The sequence below is a fragment of the Eucyclogobius newberryi genome, unplaced genomic scaffold (assembly GCF_026437365.1).
Source record: "Eucyclogobius newberryi isolate DKJ021-1_F unplaced genomic scaffold, fEucNew1.0.hap1 SCAF_2, whole genome shotgun sequence".
Taxonomy (NCBI): Eukaryota; Metazoa; Chordata; class Actinopteri; order Gobiiformes; family Gobiidae; genus Eucyclogobius; species Eucyclogobius newberryi.
Window position 1 is genome coordinate 27267403 of NW_027315834.1, and position 20174 is coordinate 27287576.

Below are 20174 nucleotides of genomic sequence, written 5' to 3' on the forward strand. Positions count from 1 at the left end.
AGCGCCCTCTTGTGGTTGCCAGTGTCAAAATAACAAATAATATCACGTATAAGTCGCACCCCGGGCGACTTCTCTTCTTCCTTCTGGCGTCACCAAAACCAGTGGCGGTTTTAGAGTGCAGTGCATTTTTATTTTTATTTGGCATTGGTTTTAACTTGAGGTATACATACTATTGCATGTATTATGACAAAAGTATCTATTTTGCTATTGCTATCTATAATATATACAATAATAAGATTGTAAAAAGCCCAAAAATCTAAGCTATGAACTTAAAGCCTGAATTTTTGTGAACAGTTTCCTGTAAAAGTAGCACTGTGATAAAAATATAACTTTACGCGTTGTCTGCAGATAATAATAAAGTATTTTGTTTCCCATGCAGTAGTAAAAGCCTGAAGCAGTGCTCTGATTGGCTGCGCTAGGGCTTCCCCAGTTTCACTTTGATATCTGAAACATGCATGTGCCTTGAAACGAATGTGAATATGAATGATGTTCCAAAGGGTTCGTGAGCAAGCTGACGATACCTACTTCTAGTTTTGCAGCGTGAAAACTACCCCCATATTCTTTTAAGTATGCAAACTAAATAAGAACACCAATAATGTCCAGAAAATATCACATAAATATCAAATAATAGCACTGTAAAAGAAAAGAAAAAGGAGACGTAAAGCTTCGCTCTCGTGACCTGAAGCATCATCTGTGACTCTAAGTGTCGCCTTAAAACGTTTGCGCTGCCAAGTCAAACACATAATACACTGTGGCACATTGTAACACGTGGGAAAATCATTAACCTGATCACCACGACGCAGCGCCCACAGCCCAGAGCAGAAATATGTAGGCTAAATAACAGCAGCAGCGGCAGCAGCGGCCGGCCTGAGTCAATACGTGCATCTGGACTACAGCGCAGAGAAATAAACCGGCCTGTCCGTGCGTTACTATTTCCATAAACTATACACAAACTTACACGACTCTGACTAGAAGCACTTGATGATTTGTAACATTCCTCGACAGGCGCGACGTACAGGCACACAATTGTAACTTTGATTATAACACTTGTGGGTATTTATGTCGTTTGAGGACAGAAGCCGCTTGGGCTGAACAAGTCTCAAAAGAAAAGGATTATTCTTCTATTACATCCTCAATGACTCAGTTAGATGTTAGTTAAATGGATCAGGACCATCAGGAGGGACCAGTGGACTTCACTTCAGACTATGCAGTGAGCGCTTTGTTTCAGGCTAACACTAGTTTACACGTTAAACTACACTTAAACCCCCTCAGGACGCAAAGTACGTGCTCTTGAATACTTCGAAGGGTCCGGTGAGCGAGCGGCTGTGGATGAGGATGCTTAGTAGTAGTTGTCGCTGTTTTTAAGTGACGTCGGTGGCAGTGGAAAATGTCTCAAATGTATCAGATACTATTTTTTATGCAGCCTCATGACAACAGCCTATTTTAATTTCATCCTTTAGTAGATTTAAATAGTTTTTCTTCAAATGCATGCACTCTTTGATTTTATATATGTGTTTTTATCATTGTTCATTGTTTTATGCACTGAATCACCAAAGCAAGTTCCTATGTTTGTGAATTTTGTTCATTGACAATAAACCTTTTCTGATTCTGAACAGGGATAAACTACAACATACAGTGACCTCCTCAGAACGGCCACGATGAGTAAGTCGATAAGTGACCGTCAATAGAACAATTATTCCCTGAGGGTTGGAAACTTGGAATATATATTTATAAACTGTATTTTGATTGATAATAGTGTATTTTAAAGGGAAAGTGGACACATTACACAATAAACCATGGGGGGCGTTTCTTCTTTGAATGTTCTCTGTTTAGTTCATTTTTAAATTGTTTCTCATTTATTTTATTTGTTTTGTCTAATTGCCTACAGTATTTTTCTTTGATCCTATTGCAGATTTAAATTATTTTTCTTTTTGACTCATATAGGTTGTTTTATCATTGTTCTCTGTTTTATGTTGAACCGAATCACCAAAGCAAATCCCTGTTTGTGAATTCTGTTCATTGACAACGGAAACAAACCTTTTTTTTAATTCTGATTTGACTTTTGCAAACGTTCTACTATCACCTGATCACAAGTGCGTTCGCCTCCTTGCACTCCGGACACTCGAACACGAGCTGAATGACTGCACTGATACAGAAGTTCAGTGGGTGCCTGAGAAAAACCGTGTGGGTGAACGTGACGACGCTGAGTAAACCGCTCCCGCTGCCAAATACTAAAATTACGAGCAGTGAGAAATTGAGGTGAACCGGGTCATAATAAACGCATTTATGTATTTTACAACGCAGACCCATCGCACACACGCTTTACCCAGCATGCACCACTAATCTCATGCCTAATGAAAGACTTCATTATGAGTGCGGGGCCAGTACTTAGAGCGCCCGCACACTAATCATACCTGTTCCACCTCCATAAACTCTCACGCCGCAGACTTTGAACATAAATCTACTTTCTTCTCTGCGCACTAATTAATGAAGATGGGCCAGACACTGTGGCTCTCGGGGTCATTTGATCGTGTAGAAAATTGTCAAATATATATAATTAAAAAGAGAAAAACGGCTTCTGTTGAGTCAGTAGATGCTTTGTGCTGGGCAGCAATATTCAATACACTTTTAATTAAATGTATTTTTGTAATGCCCAAAATCACAGATCCCCTGCATCCCCTGTCCCTGGACCCTCCTTCTCAGCAAGGAAACACTACAGTGGGAAAAACGTGGAGGAGAAACACAGTAAAATTATTTGTTAATTAGGTGAGAGGAAGGTAAAGTTGAGCTGAAGGAAATCTGCTCTTCAAGTTTGACTCATGCCTCAGTTTAGTTAGGGCAGGAGCAGTAAGCTAAGTAAGTAAGCTAATTGTTTTACGAAGTTGAATTGCAAAATGTTGGGAATTTTCAATGTCCATAGGAAATAATAGAAAGGTATGTTAAAGGTTGTCTCCAAACAGTTCTTCTCATTCTGAACTTATAAACATGTGCTTCGATATACATGAGCAATTACTGTCGTAGTCACATGCAATAATGTCACATTCATGTGCATATAACTGATGAAAATAGAGTGTTTATTTTACCATTATTAGTAGTATTATCTTGTCTTACGCTAGCTGTTTTTATTTTATTTTATTTGTATCTTTATTTATTTTCCCCTCCATTAAGAAATGAGAGGTTTTGGCTATATGAGTTTTTGTTTATAAAAGTTTTTGTTTATAAGAGTTCTTCTATTAAGAGTGTTTTTTTAAAATTCCTATAAGTTATGTCCTTTTCCTCTGTATCTACCTGCGTTGCAACAATAAAATTTCCCCATGTGTGGACAATAAAGGAATATCTTATATCTGTGTTTTGACAATCACAGCCGTAACAGTAGAGTTGTCATTACTAGATGTAACCACTAGGGCTTGATGAGGAAGAGAGTGGAGAAAAATCTCAATTGTCTTGAGTCTGGATGACAATGTGGATTTCATCACAATTCATGCACGCTTTGTATTTGTCTATTGCTTTAAGATGTATTTGAAAAGACATCTGAACGTTCACACTTCATTTGGTTTGGTTAAATCCAAGTGTCACTCACTCTTACGGCGGGAAACCAATAGGAAAACTGGTGTGAGGGCGGCAATAAATACATAGTAAAAACTGTGAATAAATAAATAATGAATCAACTCATTTGATTGTCACATGATTTGAGATCTCAATTTGATTTTTAGTACCTTATTACCCGCCCACTTTTGCCTCTTTTTGCCACGGATCAGCACTTCCGTCGTAATGGCACTTCCGGTCGAGCGGGAATGAGGCTTGTCGCTAAAATATGCTATAAAGTAGATGGATTTGTGTAAAATATCCAATGTCGATGTGACCAAAAAGTCAACACTGCACAGATTATCTACATTAACTAATACAACCTGGAAGAAGAATAACATGGAATGGCGTGGAAAGGAGTTCATTCATGGGCATAGATCTGTTTTGCCTGTATGTAACATGTTCTATATTTACAGACTTTTTAAGTGCTCATTACCCATGTTCTAAGTTGACAAAAGTGACCAGATCATCAACGGAGAGAAACACCGACAGGAAAAACAAAGAAAATGCCAATATTTCAAACAGAAACCTCCACAACACTAGAATACAAACATTTCTTTCTCAAAAATGTTGTTTACTTGTGTGTTTTCTGAGTCCATCTGTAAGTGTCAGAGTGTTAGCGACTCCTCAGTGGGAACAGACCCCTATAACCGCTGAGGTCACCGCCTTACGGCCCCAAAGCTGCCGGAGTTCAAGGGTCGCGTATCCTCCAGGGAAACCACGGCGACGCCCCAGAGTCTAGAGACCACAAACAACAACAGTGTGAACTCGCCAGCGCCAGTCTCGGGACCCTCCGCTGAACACGACGGCGCAAACATCGCCCCAAACTCCACGTCCGATCGATCCGATTGGTCCGTGCGCGACGTTGATCTGCGGCGTGTATGTTGTTCCATAATAAGCTCAAGGGCCCTTCACACGGTTGCTACGTCCAGGCTGTGAGTGGTTCAGCTCATTTAGCCCGAGGACAAACGGCTTGCGGTGACCTCAGACCGCCGCAACCAAAACAAAGGCTCACAAGGTCGAATGGGTGAGTTTAAAGCATGTGTTGTTCGGACCCACTGAGCATTTGCACGTTTTTTTTACACCAAGGTCTCGAAGATTTGAAAACAAATTACAAGTCTCGTCGTCGTACTCGTTGCACAACTTGTGGACCCTCTGTCATCGGAATGTTCAAAATGGCAAAACGGAGGCAAATAAAGACAAATTATCTATGATTTACTGACTAATGAGTCGCTGCAACAAAACAATCAGCCAATATGTTTCATTTCCAGGGTAAAAATGTCATTTAGTTTGCTTCTTGGTTACAAAAGAAGGAAAAAATTATAATTCTAGTCTCTCGCTATTTACTATATATGTACAATTAAAAACATGTTTGAAGTATTTGTCCAGTAAAACTTAAATCAATAATGCTGTTGGTCATAGTCATAATAATTCTAAATAAAATGGTAAATATATTTAAACCAGGCTCACATGTATGAATGGTTTTCATTTGCCAAAATCATCTAAATGTATTATATTTTAAGGTGAATACCAGTTTTTCACTTGAAATCACATGATCACTTTTCCTCCATTCTGGAATTTAGAATGTTAATGTTTACAAATGTTTAAGGATTATAATATAAGTTGGGCGAGAAAAAGACACAAAAGAAAAACTATATTGTAATTGTTTTGCATTGTTAAAGTAAGATTAACAACAGGCCTATTTGTAGAAGCAATAATGGAGGAATAATGGTGTATAATATGTGGCACGCTTGAATGCACGACCTGCACTCTTACCTCACAGCAAGAAGGTCCCAGGTTTGATTTCAAGGATTCCCCATCAACTCAAAACTTAGGATAATTAGTTGGAGAGCATAAAATAAGATAATTTTTTGTCTCACGAAGTGGAAATTACCCCAAGTTTGGTGTTTACACAATTTTACCAAAATGTAGCTCATTTCTGCCAAAGACTTTTACTTTTTTACAAAATATTGTTGCAGTAGAGATAGACTAGTGCTTCTTCCATTTCTGGTGTTGTCTCTTCAATCTCTTTAAGTTTGACTTTTACAAATGGAGAGTGCTTTGGTGGTGGAAAACACGACTCCGCTCCCATTTTTCAACAACCTTGAGCTGTCAAAATGTCGAAACGCTAAACTCAAGCTAATAGGCCTCACGTGTAAATTACATTATAGACTTGTCCTTGTAGTGAAAGTCAATTGAATCAAACAGCATTTAAAGTGTTGTGTGGGAGACTAAGTACGTTGCCTGTTGGGTTGATGGATGGGACCTTTCTGCCAATTTGCCTTTGGATTAACATAAAACCATACATCACTGTTCATTATATCCCAATTTTGCTTTGACATTTGGACTGGTTAAACTGATTGTTACCACGACGTGTCAAGATTCAAAGTGCGCAGCTTTCACATACATGTTTCTGCCTCTGCTAATCACATCACCATCTCCTAATGCAGTTACCGAGCTTCCCCTCGATCCATTTCAGAAGTAGGTTTCCTGCTTCGGCTACGGCTAATCTTGTCCAGTTCAATAAAAAGACATGGTTTTTCCCTGGTAACTCGGCCAATAATGCCGCACTTGAGCCGGGACCACCCTGGAGAGGCTTTCTGAGTGGAGCCTTGCACCAGCCATCGAAGGGAAATAAAGACATCCATTCATTGACTTATTGGCCTGAATCTTGTTGACTTTAGCCGAGGGGGAGAAAACAGAAAAACATATGCTTATTTAGATGGCTGCAGACTCCACTTTGGACTGGAGGGACTGAAATGTGCTGTGCAAATCAGTAAAGTCAGTGCTCCTCTATAAGGCTGTGTTCACGCTCACACGTCACATCAATATTGGGACTAAACCGGGACGAAACCAGGATTTAAACCTGGATTAGACCAGGACTAAGAGCGAGTCATACCAAGTCTAATTCACCACTAAATTTGTCTTACTCCAGAACCAACCCGGGGCATGGTGGCAGAGTGGCTAGCACTCTGACCTCACAGCAAGAAGGTCAGGGAGTTTGTACGGTTCTCCTCGTTGTATGGGTGGGGTTCCTTCAGATACTTTGGTTTCCCCCATCAACTCAAAACATGCATCATATATAAAATCATCCAGCTATGGTAGTCCTGACTAATCCTAGCACAAAGATCTGGAGATGAGTCCCCGGGCGCGGCACTGAAATGTCCCATGGGTCAAATGTAGAGGACGGGTGCGAGCCGGCTCGCACCCGTTTTCGAACCAGAGGAGACAGATCCTTCCAGGCTGTTGCCCCCAGACTCTGGAACGATCTTCCGTTCTCCCTACGGTCACTGGACTCAGTTTACTGCTTTTAAGGGTCAGCTTAAAACCTTTTTATTTAGTCAAGCCTTTTAAATGCACTTGTTTTACGGACTGATTTTACTGTATATTGTTGTATATGTATTGTTTTATTCTGTGTTTTGTGAAGCACTTTGTGACCTCTGTCTGTGAAAGGTGCTATATAAATAAAATTTACTTACTTACTTACTATTTACAAGTTTCCCAGGGGCAAAGAGCACCATAACCTTAAACCCAGAAGAGTGATGGGACCCAGTCCTTGTTTTGTAAGTCTCATGTAAATTTCAAGTCTTTTGCATCAATTAGTCTGATTAGGTTCATTAGGTCTTCATGTTTGTATAAGTTTAGGATTTGTTATAATCAGACCTGTCTGTGTCGTACCTGTATCCACAGAAGTGTCATGTGATCCCCATCCCAGTTAAAAGTCTGATGGGAGAGTTTCTGTACCTCAAGGCCCTCCCGGGTCCCACAATGGTTCTCTCTGTGCCTATGACTATAGCGTTGGCACAATCCATGTGGTGCTTCTCCCACTTGCAGGGGTTGGGATTTGAGCTGGTGTTGTTCTGCATGACGCTTTGACACGCTTAGACTCGTGTGCATAATCTGGTGGTCTCTTTCTCACATTCTATTCGACGTTCCTTCTCTCACGTGTTGAACACAGGCAAATCAAGTCCCGAGTCATATGCTTTGGGTTTCAAGTCCTTGCAAGTCTGTATACCGAATTATCAAACACAAATGGTCCATCTAAAATAATCCCTGGTCACAAATAGTTCCAGTTTGTTCATGTAAAATCGAGCTCTGAAAGTACATTAAACTATCTGCAGTACAATTATATTTTTGAGAAGCATCAAGTCATCCAAGTCAAGTCTCAAGCAAGAAAATTGATCAAGTTATGACTCCAAGATTGTGTGGGACCATAACAACCATAACAGTTCTTAGTTTTTATTTCAAAAGCTAAGTTACGGTGCTTTTAACTTTTCTCTCACACCTCCAACATCACCCGTAGTCTCTGAAGTCACAGTGGAAGACATCGAGTCCCAGTGTTCTTTCAAACATTTCCACTGCCTGTGTTCTAATCAAACATAATAAATGGAGCAGAATAGACGTACACAAATAAATCTGACTCTTGGATAGTGTCCTCTCTTTGACCCTGTGCTGTACATGTGCAGAGTTAATCCTGTCTCCGTGACTCAACACCCTCATGTTTACCGTGGACCATCTCTGCAGACTTCTCCTGCTGTTTATTCACAGTCCATTGACTCAGAGCGGAGCCGGCTCTTGGACAATAACTGGGAACTGCTGACACTGCTGCGTGTGGGGCGGAGACACCTCGCTCAAAACACCAGTTATAGAATCAAAAAGTAGTAAAGTAGGACATTTCTAGAGTAATAATACTGGATTTTGAATATAGATTGTGATCCAGCGACTTAAAACTGTACTATGTCATTTTTTCTGGTGGAGAGTTTGCCAACAATGCCTTGTCTCCATGGAGATGTTAATGCTTTGCCTGACATTATCTACCGTAAGGCATTAAACACATACCTTGAAATATATGTATTCTTACCGTGAGCCACTTCTCAGATCTGACTTGTAACTTAGCCTGATGGTGTTACTTACTCGTCTCTGCGGAGATAAATGTGTTTTATGCCATGCCGTAGGAAATTCGGGCCAAACAATAACATCTCTTATTATTACTTCATGAAAGGCACAATATATTACGTAGTAGGACATGGTATGTACAAGTATAACGTTTGTGACAAGAAAGAATCAGGATTTTTTTTCGGATCTAAATATCCACGAGGCAGAAGGACACAGGTCCTACTGGTTTAAAAACTGGACTCCCTGCTGTGCGTAAATCACACAAAGAGACAGTGGTGGCGTATTAACCCCGTTTACTTGAGTGGCCTTTACAGTGTGAACGCATGTGTTCATATTCATTCAAAGTACATGTACAATTAAGCCTGGGCGTGGTCTATTCATGTCACTGTACTTGTGTTACGTCTAGATATTGATCCTGAAAGCCCGATAAGTGCAGTACAATAGTTTAATGGGGGATTTCCTCTGGGTAAAACTGAGGCAATGGATGAAATTCTGTAAAAATATGCAGATTAATTGCGTAAACGATAGGTAGTGAAAGATGTATAGTGATATATGAATGTTGGAAAACCAGAACTGAAGCTTGAATGTACAAAGAGTAGATGTACAGTGAAAGTGATTCTGTAACATATGTGGACCCCAGGATTAAAGTCAGTCCTTTGTCTCCTAATCAGTCCACGGGGATTAAGTTCAGTTTTGAGAATGTATTGAGCGAGGACAAAGACCCCGCTTGTCTGTTGCAAATATGAGACATTATAGTAAATATGATGTAAATATTTAACTAAAAGCAGCACCACAAATTCACATTTAACAATAATCTGTTACATGAATTTATTTTTTATTGTGATTTTATACCAGATGCCCTTCAATGAACCATTTACATGGTTTACATTTTGTTACTCAAGACTAAAACCATCATTTTTCAAATCAACGTGGATTCAATGTGAAGCTAATCCTATAAAATAAGTCATAAAACCATCCAAAATGACTTTTGGCAAATTCTGTGTCAGTAAAAACTGTTGGTTTTTTTGTGTGAGTGAAAAGCATTAATTTGTATGTATTATTTTTTATTATTATATTTTTTTAAATTTAATTTATTCAATTTATTCAATTTATTTAATTTTATTTATGTATTTATTTATTTATTATATTTACTGTATTTATTTTATTTATTTTATTTATCTTGTTTATTTTATTTATTTTTCATGTTTGCCATAATAACCCAATACCAACTGAAACCATTACAACTGAATGACTCAACACTCTCTGTACCTTCATGCTGTCCATTGCTAACATGCTGTCATGATTTCTGATTAATCTCTACGTTAAATTCACAAAACCTTTATATTAAGACATTCCGTCCGTCTCTCAACCATTACCTGGAGTCAATATCAGTGAGATATTAACACAGGGGAGATGTGTCGGAACAGGAACCGCCTCGAAACCAACCCTTTAATCATTATTTATTGCCAGTAACAGAAACTTTGCTGGATATTTATTGTTTTACCCTTCAGCATTATGTGGAGGTGTCATTTCAAAGGAAATCTTTATTGACATAGTTCTCAGGGTTGCTTCTTTTCGTGAAAAACTGGTTGATTATTTTATTACTATGAGAGGAGACAGGGGCTATTTTTGGCTACTTCCATATACTGTACCACGGCGACAAAACGCTTTTAGAGTTGCCAGTCGCTGTGGTCTTAATCCTCAAAAACAGATCTGCAATATCACAAGCTTGACCAATTTGGCGCCATATTGAATGTTTTGCTTTTAGAAATTCTCATGCTGCATTTGTGGTTCTTTTCTGTTATGATTTGTGCATCACTCAGCAAGAATAAGCCAGTGGAGAGTTAACTTTTTTAGCATCTTTAGAATAAGATTCTTTTAGTCAGAGCACCATGTACATTTTTGTCTGTGCAGAGGCGAGCCTGCTTACAATAAGAATGTCATGTTTTAAATGTATTTATTTAATTTATTTTAATTTATTTTATTTATTTTATTTATTTTATTTATTTTATTTATTTTATTTATTTTATTTATTTTATTTATTTTATTTATTTTATTTATTTTATTTATTCTATTTATTTTATTTATTTATTTACAAATGCTAGAAAAGTTACATAGTGCACCTTTAATAAATGTTTCTTCTCTCAGCTTCACACATTTCTTTGTTTTATTCAAAGCGAAGTGGCTCATGTATAAAGTTATGTAATAAAGTTATGAAAACAGACACTGCATAATTTCCACGAAAGGTCAAAGTCATATGTCAAATCAAGTCATCTCTTAATTCCACTTGCACATGTTTCTGTGACCTTTCCCGTCCGGTTGACCTTTGCAGCAGGTCCCTTTGGTGCCACTGTGAACCTGAAGGGAAACTTTATTGTTTAAACTCTGGGCTCACCTTCTCTCTCTGGTGGTGGTGTTTGACTTGAGGGAGACGCTTCATTGATCAGCTGCCACACAGACAGACACTCCCGTGAACTCGCTCTGACTCCTCATTTGTCCTCAAGCGCAAACCATACGTTACTGTCAAAGAGCAGATTTACTCCCTGTAAAATGACTTGTGCACCTGTGGCAATGGAAGAAGAAGAATATCATACCAAACATGGACTACCCAAACTAAGTAATGAGTATTATGAGGTCCAAGGCAGCCATCGTTCACATAATGTAATTAAATAGAGTTGTATATGTGACCTGAAGTGACTGGAGTCTCTTGCTGTGAATTACCGTATTTTCTGGATTATAAATCGCACCTTTTTTCATAATTTTGGCCGGGGAGTGCGACTTATTTGTGATATTATTTGTTATTTTCACACTGGCAACCGCATTTCACAAGAGGGCGCTCTAGGCTCTAAGTAACGCAGAAGAAGAATCTGCACTTCCTCTACCTCTGGAGTTTGCAGAGTTGTTTAGAAGTGACACAGAGGAAGAAGAATTGAATGGATTTAGTGATTTGGGGTAAAACTGATGCTTTGGTAAACTTGTTAGCATGTTCTTTATGCTATAGTTATCTGAATAACTGTTAATATGTTACGTTAACATACCAGACACTTACCACAGTTCTGTCTGTGCCTCATGTAGCTGAAGGTGTTAGCGTTAGCATACGTACACCTATTCACCATGTTCTCTGATCTGTTATTATTTTAAATTGCATTTCAAGATTAAATGTTTGTTCTTGGTCTTGGATTTTATCAAATGCATTATCCCATAAAATGTGACTTATACTCCAGTGCGACTTATATATGTTTTTTTCTTCTCTATTATGCATTTTTTGGCTCACACCTTTTCAGCTATTAATCCCCCATTAACACAGAATCGCTTTAAATAAACAACCACCCTTTGGCTTGACCTCAATAGTGTCGTGCAAGCCGCCCATCACCCATATAATGCACAAAACTCATTAGCGATCACTTCAAATTCACAAAAACATTTAGAATTATGTCACGTTTCCTTTCATAAATCAGTGCATACCATTTCTAAAAACAGTCTTTCCTCTGAATAAGTCAAACCACAGTATTTAATAAGCACTGTCGCACCAGCATTATAAGTCTCTGTCCTAATATTCCGACTCAGACTTGACCCCGATGTGACCTGGATGCCCCTCCGGCCCCCGCCCGTCTGCCCCGGCCGAGATGCGGGCCAGTTTAAGACAATAGGGAGCGAGTCTAAGCCGTGTGCGCGCTGTCTGACTGTTCACGTCCACCTAATTATGTAACGCGTCACCGAGAGGTTGTGTTGGGAAAATGAGAGTCTCACGGGAAAATGTAACTTCCGCAACATTGAGTTTTATTTTAGTCGAATGTGCAGTCAGTCAGCACCGAGGAACGTTCATTATTCACCAAGGAGCGACAGTTACTTTTGACCGGCGCGTGCGATAGGCAGAAGACCGCAAAAATGGTAATGACTTTAATGAAATAATAATCTGAAATTCTGCCTCTTACTCCTTGACTCCTTGACTGTCTCCCTCAACGCTGTAATGATTCATAAATGTACAATATTTTTGTCTACGCTCGGTCAAGTTTAATGTTCTGAATTCTATTGCTTTTAACTCATGCAGATGTACTGTATTTTCCGGATTATAAATTGCTCTGGAGTATAAGTCGCACCAGCCAAAAAATGCATAATAGAGAAGAAAAAAACATATAAGTCGCACTGGAGTATAAGTCGCATTTTTGGGGGAAATTTATTTGATAAAATCTAAGACCAAGAACAGACATTTAATCTTGAAATGCAATTTAAAACATTAGAGAACATGGTGAATAGGTGTACGTATGCTAACGCTAACCCGTTCGTAGCTACATGACGCACAGACAGAACTGTGGTAAGTGTCTGGTATGTTAACGTAACATATTAACAGTTATTCAGATAACTATAGCATAAAGAACATGCTAACAAGTTTACCAAAGCATCAGTATTACCCCAAATCACTAAATTCCTCTGTGTCACTTCTAAACAACTCCACAAACTCCAGAGGTAGAGGAAGTGCAGATTCTTCTTCTGCGTCGCTTAGAGCCTAGAGCGCCCTCTTGTGGTTGTCAGTGTGAAAATAACGAACTAAATGAAATAATAAGGTGTTAATAATATCACATATAAGTCGCGCCAAACTATGAAAAAAGGTGCGGCTTATAATCCATAAAACACGGTAGATGTTTTGCAGGTTTGACATCACATGACTCATCGCAAATTAAAGGAAAATCACTATCCATGGGTTTCAGTATGTTGAGAAAATAAGACAGTTGTCGTAGCAATTAACAATTTAAAACAAAACATTATTGCTTTTGAATGAGGAAAAAATGCTTAAAATAAACTAGGAAGCTCAAACATGAACGAAAGTTTTGCAGATGACGTCACGGTAATGACATTTTCTAGAATATGAAAGCGCTGCTATACTCTACAAACAACAAAATATAAAAGTCCACAACCCTGTTTAATAATTAGTTTGTATCTGACATCTAAAAGAAGAAAAAATCAAGTAAACAATTTTAGAAAACCAGATGAACAATAGGAACGCTGCAGACTACACTCACTTTTGCCTTCGATACAGACTTTGTGATCAAACAAAGCTGAACTGATGCCTTTCTGTCCTCAAACAAGTCAGTTCTGAATCTGTGTGTTCATTTGAAAAAAAATACAAATCTTGTCGGGAAAGTTGAAGTGTCCTTTATCTACAGACTGTACTTGATGTTACCATCCCATTAGATTTCAGAACAATGTACTTGGGCCTCAGAACCCCTGCCATGGACTCAATGGATGAATACCTTTGGAATATAGTTTTGGCAGCAGGAAAAAAGGCCATCACAAGGAAATGGATGACACAAGCCCCTCCCCCCCGACGACCAAGGACTGGACTGACAATATACCAGACATTGGACATATTTGTATTATTGCTACTTTCCTTTGCTCTTTGGTTCTTTCCCCGGCGGTTGTGTTTTGTGTGTCTGTAAAAAGAAAAACTGGAAAAAAGAAAAGAAGTGTCCTTTATCTCCTTCTACCATTAGCAAACAATCTACCAAAGCTGTGCACAGTCAGAAACTACACTTTCAGTTCAATTTAATTCAAGCAAAAAAACTAAAAAAGGTCAGCGGACTAAAAGAGACAAAAAAAAGAAAAGAAAAACACTTTTTATCAGCGCTTCTTCTGCCACTCAGTAACCTTCATTTACAGTAAATCTATTTACATTCAGCAACATTCAGTTCAAGCAGCTTCAGTGAGAGACTGATCCACCCTCGCTGTGTGAAGGAGATGTTTCACAGGTCTTTCCTTCTGCTGCTGTCAGACTTTATAACAAACACTGTTAGTCCTGAACACGTGCGATACTGACCTAACCATGTGCAATACCGTCATTCATGTGCAATTACCGTCATACTCACACGCAATTAATGTCATATTCATGTGCATAACTGATGTAAATAGAGTGTTTACTTTACCATTATTATTAGTATTATTATTTGTCTTATGCCAGCTATTTTTGTTATTTTTATTTTTATTTTCATTTCTCAGTGACAGAGCTCTCCATCTCATGTCTGTCTCTGCTCAGACCCCCGGAGTCTGGAAAAGTCCAAGAGGGCCCCCACACTCAGAGTGGCCGTACCACACACATGACGCACACTGACTCTTTCACTCTGTCGCCCCCTGTGGCCACTCACGACTGCGTTCAGTGTATTTCACACGCGGCCGATGGTCCTCGAGCGAACGTTGACGTGTTTTTGGACGGTTGCTAGGTCACCGTAACAGTAAATGATGATGAAACAGTTATGGACGTGTTAGAATAATGCTGCAGCTTAGAATAATATTAAAGGTTATGTATAACAACATTCTTTTATCTAAAATAGCCCTCATCATTTCGAAAGAGTGGCAGAATTATGGGCAGCACAACTGACAAATTGTGTTTGTTTTTTTTACTTTTTTGTCTATTCTTATCAGCAGGGGGAGATAAAGGATACTTCAACTGCCTCACAACAATAAAATTCAACACTGACACATAAAAATCTTGCTTAACAAGACAAAGGTACCGTATTTTCTGGGCTGTAAGTCACACCTTTTTTCATAGTTTTGGCCGAGGTGCGACTTATACTTATACTTATATACTTATACTTACCCTCCGGAGCGACTTACATGTGATATTGTTTGTTATTTTCACACTTGCAACCGCATTTCATCCTCCAGTGCAACTTATATATGTTTTTTTCTTCTCTATTACGCATTTTTTTGCTGCTGCGACTTATACTCTGGTGCAATTTATAGTCCAGAAAATACGGTAATCAACTGTGTGTGTGATCACATAATCTGTATCAGTGATAAATATGAGTGTAGTGTTCATGATTTTCTACTGTTTACCTGATTTTCTTCTTTTAGAGCTCAGGTACAAACTAAACATGTAGCAGTTGTGAACCTTTATATTTGTTGTTAGACTATAGCAGCTCTTCCACATTTTCTTTTGTTTTGAGCTCTTTTTACAGGGGAAAATGTCAGAAATGCTGATGTGACCTGCATAACCTCTACACCACCACTGCACTTGAGTAACAGTGATTCCTTTACACCTTATACCACAACCACAATGGCCAATAGCAGCTGATAAATGTAATGTATGGCCTACAGTAGTGCATTTGACCCGTCCTCACGTGACACTCTGGCCACCTAGAAACAGTGGACCCATCTCCAGATCTAGAGCGAGGTTTGGTCAGGACTACTGGAGCGGAGAATTAATCTGGTATATTTTGTATAGTTTGCATGTATAAGTTAATGCACACACACAATCTAACTTACCATAGAAAAACCTCACTTCATCCAGGATCTTCTAGCTCTGAACCTTCTCAAACATTATGTAAGACTGTTTTATGGCACTTTTTACGGACATTAAACAACAATTGTTGAAATGATATGAGTAAAAGTGACAAGATGCTTATATTTATATTGTACGTGGTGGGATTTTAAAGTGCCAATGCGTAATTTCCACACAAAAATGGAGTAAAACTAAAAAATATATTTCACTACGAGTTTTCACTGCACTAATAATGGGCTGATAGAGGCCTGCTAAGGGTTTTATTTAACCTTTATTAGATTTCTTGGCCTGTAATGTCCCACAGCATGTAAAGTATAGAACCGTTTCTATCTCACAACCAGAAAATTACTACAAATACCGCTGTACTCAAACCCACTTTACACACACTGCTACTACTTAACATACTTTTCCACGCGGGTTAAGAACAAAAACTAAACTTTCACATTCGTAGGAGCCCGTTCCTCCTCTTCAGGCGAGTACATAAAACATTTAATTACCGTCTTTTGCAGCGCAGGGGAGAGTCCTTGAGCAAATCTGGACATATTTTATGGACAGCTGGGGGATGAATCACCGACAGGAAGAAATAATAGGGACGAGAGCGGAGAGGAGACGCACATGTTCTTAATGTGGACGGTTATGTGGTGAGAGAGGGCAGGAAGAGACAGCGTGTTCTGCTCTAAGTGCATTTGGACTTGAAAGCTCTCCGCCGTGGCCTTGATGTCCGCGCTCGGGCCGCTCCGCAAATGAATTACACGTGTGAAGCATTTGTAAGGCTGATCCCGCCGTGATCCGCTTTACAAATTTGGACATTTGGAGGGTGTTCCCGGGCGTTCGGGACGGATCTGGAGATGGACGTCAGCTGTTGAAGACACACACTGTGTCATGATGATCTACAGTATCATGTCAACATTTATACATTTTGTTGAAAACATATCATAAAAATAAACACTCAGGGACTTAATGTAGGTGGTTTTATGAATGCTTTGAACTCCTGGAGTGGAGACTGGGGAATATTTTGTAATTATTTAATGAATAGTTTATTTCTGCCTTTCAGTTCTGAGGTCTCCAAGCAAATGTTCTGCCTCTTGCTGAGAAATATTGGGTTTTCCGGACTATAAGTTTTTGTTATTTTCACGCTAGCAACCGCATTTCACAAGATATTTTTGCCTTATAATCCAGAAAATATGGTAATTAGATGGTTACGAGAAGTTTCTTGTTACTTGTTTCAAATAAACTGATACGCAAACAAAATAGCAGACATGGATTGGATTGTCCAACAGTGAACGTCAAATTATGTCCCGCTCTTATATGTGCACAAATGTGACGTTGCGTCGTTGCGGTGATGTCTGTGTGTAAAAACCTAGTCACAAACAAACTTCACTTCCCTCAAACCACTTGAACCATTAAAAGAACCATAAAAACACTTGACGGGAAACCAATTCATCATCATCACGGTGCAATATCAAAGATCTCAAGCTCCTGAACCGGGACAACATGATTAAATCCACAAATCTCCGCCTTCACTTTAAAGTCTTTAACGGTCTGCATTCACCTGCACTTACACCATTTGTTACCATCAGTGACAAAGCGGGTCAGTGGGGGTGCGGTTAGAGGGGTCCCACTCTGTCAGAGCAGCACAGTGGAACGCTACAGCCATTAGCTATTCAGAAACAACATTTTGTAAACTCATTTTATCACACTTTAGCTCACATTTGTTCTACCTGTGACGTCTTGTCTCCAGCTCATGTCCCGTGTCTTTTACTCAGCTGTATTATATGGTGTGAACCTTCTCCAGCTGGATGTTTATGCACATGGCGCTTATCGTGTGTGTTCAAAAGGCAATGAAGTAAAATAGTTGTGAATGGTTTTGTATTATACATTGTTCACAATCTGTCTTTTTTAGGGTGACAATTTAACATCTGGTGCGTTTACAGAAGTGTTCTTTGTGTAAATTAATAAAGACGAACACGTGAGCAGACACAAAAACAATTCCCCCACTTTTAAAAAGGAGAAAACATCACTAAAAATGTGTTCTGCAAAACTACATCCTGCTCAGTCTTCCATGTAATGATAATGGATTACATACAGGCCGTGCGCAGTATGGTCATAATACTGGACAATTACTATTTCTTATTATATATATACTGTATGAACCGATGCTGGCAACTTGATACTGTGTGACTTATGTTGAGTCATATGCGCTGGACGTGAGACGTGATTCGAATCAATGCGTTGCGGTTTGTAGCATGCATTTTTATTCAGCATATGGTTTGAATGACTCGCAATCAGTGGCCACATACAAGACATGTCATTATTACGAATACCACTCAACCGCCGTGCACAAATAGACACAATTTAAATTGTGTGTAAATGTGTGAAGTGACTGGGCAGGCACATGGGAAATCATGGATACAGTCGGATACGTGTAAAAAAAGCATGACAAAAGACGACATTTCACGTTCACGTTTAGCCACACGTGCAATTTAGAGCGGGGTCTTTGGGGTCTTTTTGGAGTCACTGCAGTTATTTTTGTGTGGAAAGGTTTTTGGAGCACACGAACACTCACTGAAAATGAATGTGGGGTGAATATTGTCCATGCCACTGAGTTTGGGGCTTTAGATTGAAAATGACGATTGGGTTGAAGTATTTTTTGGTGCAGGATGCTCCTAAGTGGCAAAGTGTTTCATTACAGTGAATCTATACTTCAACCGGATGTATTTATTTCTGATTTCATACCTGGAAATATCTCAAAGCACACTTGTGTAGCAATATCTTCTGTTAACTTAGAAATAAACTCTTTTAATATTAAAATGATCTGTTTTTTGTTATTATACTTCTGTTCCTAATCTGTCTAATCTGTGTTGCAACACTTGAATTTCCCAATTGTGGCACAAATAAAATGAAATCTTATCTTATTTAGAGTCACCAATTTAGCTAACTATATTAACGATATACATTTCAGTCTTTGTTTCCAAGGATATTCATGTCAGTCAATCACTGGAACTCACTATTATGGGCTTAATCGATCAACATAATAATTGTGCTTATAGTAGAGTATAACTTAAGCAATAACTTTGATATTTTTAATGAGTATTGCAGGAGAACTGAACAGTTGATTTACCAAAAACGTACCGTAATATAGCCATTGACAATTAATCAATAATGACAATAATTTCCGATTAATCAATTGAAGAAAATGTCCATCAATACTTCTGGCTGGTGGCTGTAAATAACAACTGATTGTAATAAAATACAATGAATAAAAGTGGGTCATTCTCACCAGAGTTACAGTCTCTAAACTCGCTCGTCCGCAAATTTAGACATTTGCATTTGCACCTGGCCAAACCGCTTACTTTGAGAGGCGGTAGTAAACGCACATGTAAAAGTGTCAGCATCCATATCATTAACAGGTATGTGTCCTGAGCGGGTTCCTCTCGGGCCCTCGGCTTACACTGTGTACAGTACATGAACACAGAGCCGGGCTGCTCTCGGCTCCGCCCCATTCCTGTACACGTCCACATGTGTTTTATTGGCAGCGCGACCATCTGACTGTAAATTCCTGCAGCGGCCGGGCCTCGAGGTGCAGAGGGGGAGGAGGAGGAGGTGGAGGAGGAACAGGAGGAGCAGGAGGAGCAGGAGGAGGAGGAAGAGGAGGGGGAGGAAAAGGGGCAGGAGGAGGAGGAGGTGGAGGAAGGGAAGGAGGAGGAGGGGGAGCAGGAAGAGGAGGAGGGGAAGGAGGAGGAGGAGGAAGAGGAGGGAAAGGAGGAGGAGAAAGAGGAGGGGGAGGAGGAGGAAAAGGGGCAGGAGGAGGAGGAGGAGGAGGTGGAGGAAGGGAAGGAGGAGGAGGGGGAGCAGGAAGAGGAGGAGGGGAAGGAGGAGGAGGAGGAGGAGGAAGAGGAGGGGGAGGAGGAGGGGGAGGAGGAGGAGAAAGAGGAGGGGAAGGAGGAGGAGGTGGAGGAAGGGGGCGGAAGAGGAGGAGGAAGGGGAGTCGAAGGAGGAAGAGGAGGAGGGGAAAAAGGAGGTAGAGGAGGAGGTGGAGGAGAAGGAGGTGGAGGAAGAGGAGGTAGTGGAGGAGGAGGAGGAGGAGGTGGGGGAGGGGGGAGGGGGAGGAAGAGGAGGAAGAGGAGGAGGAGGGGTGGGGGGGCAAATGGAAAATGTGTTCAACTAGAAATTAAATGTAAATGTATTTTGTGAGAAAAGGTCAAAACTGCTGTAAATATTGAATTTATGCTCCACTATAATGTCACTACTACTTCTGATCGTAAACCTGCAGCTGCCCCGGGCCAACCGTAATGTCTTCCTTTATTGTGGTACAATCAGTGCTACTTGTAAAAGTATCACAAGGGTACTTATAATGGTATTTACAATGGTACTTACAGTACAAGGCATAATAGTGCTGACTTATAGTGGTACTTCA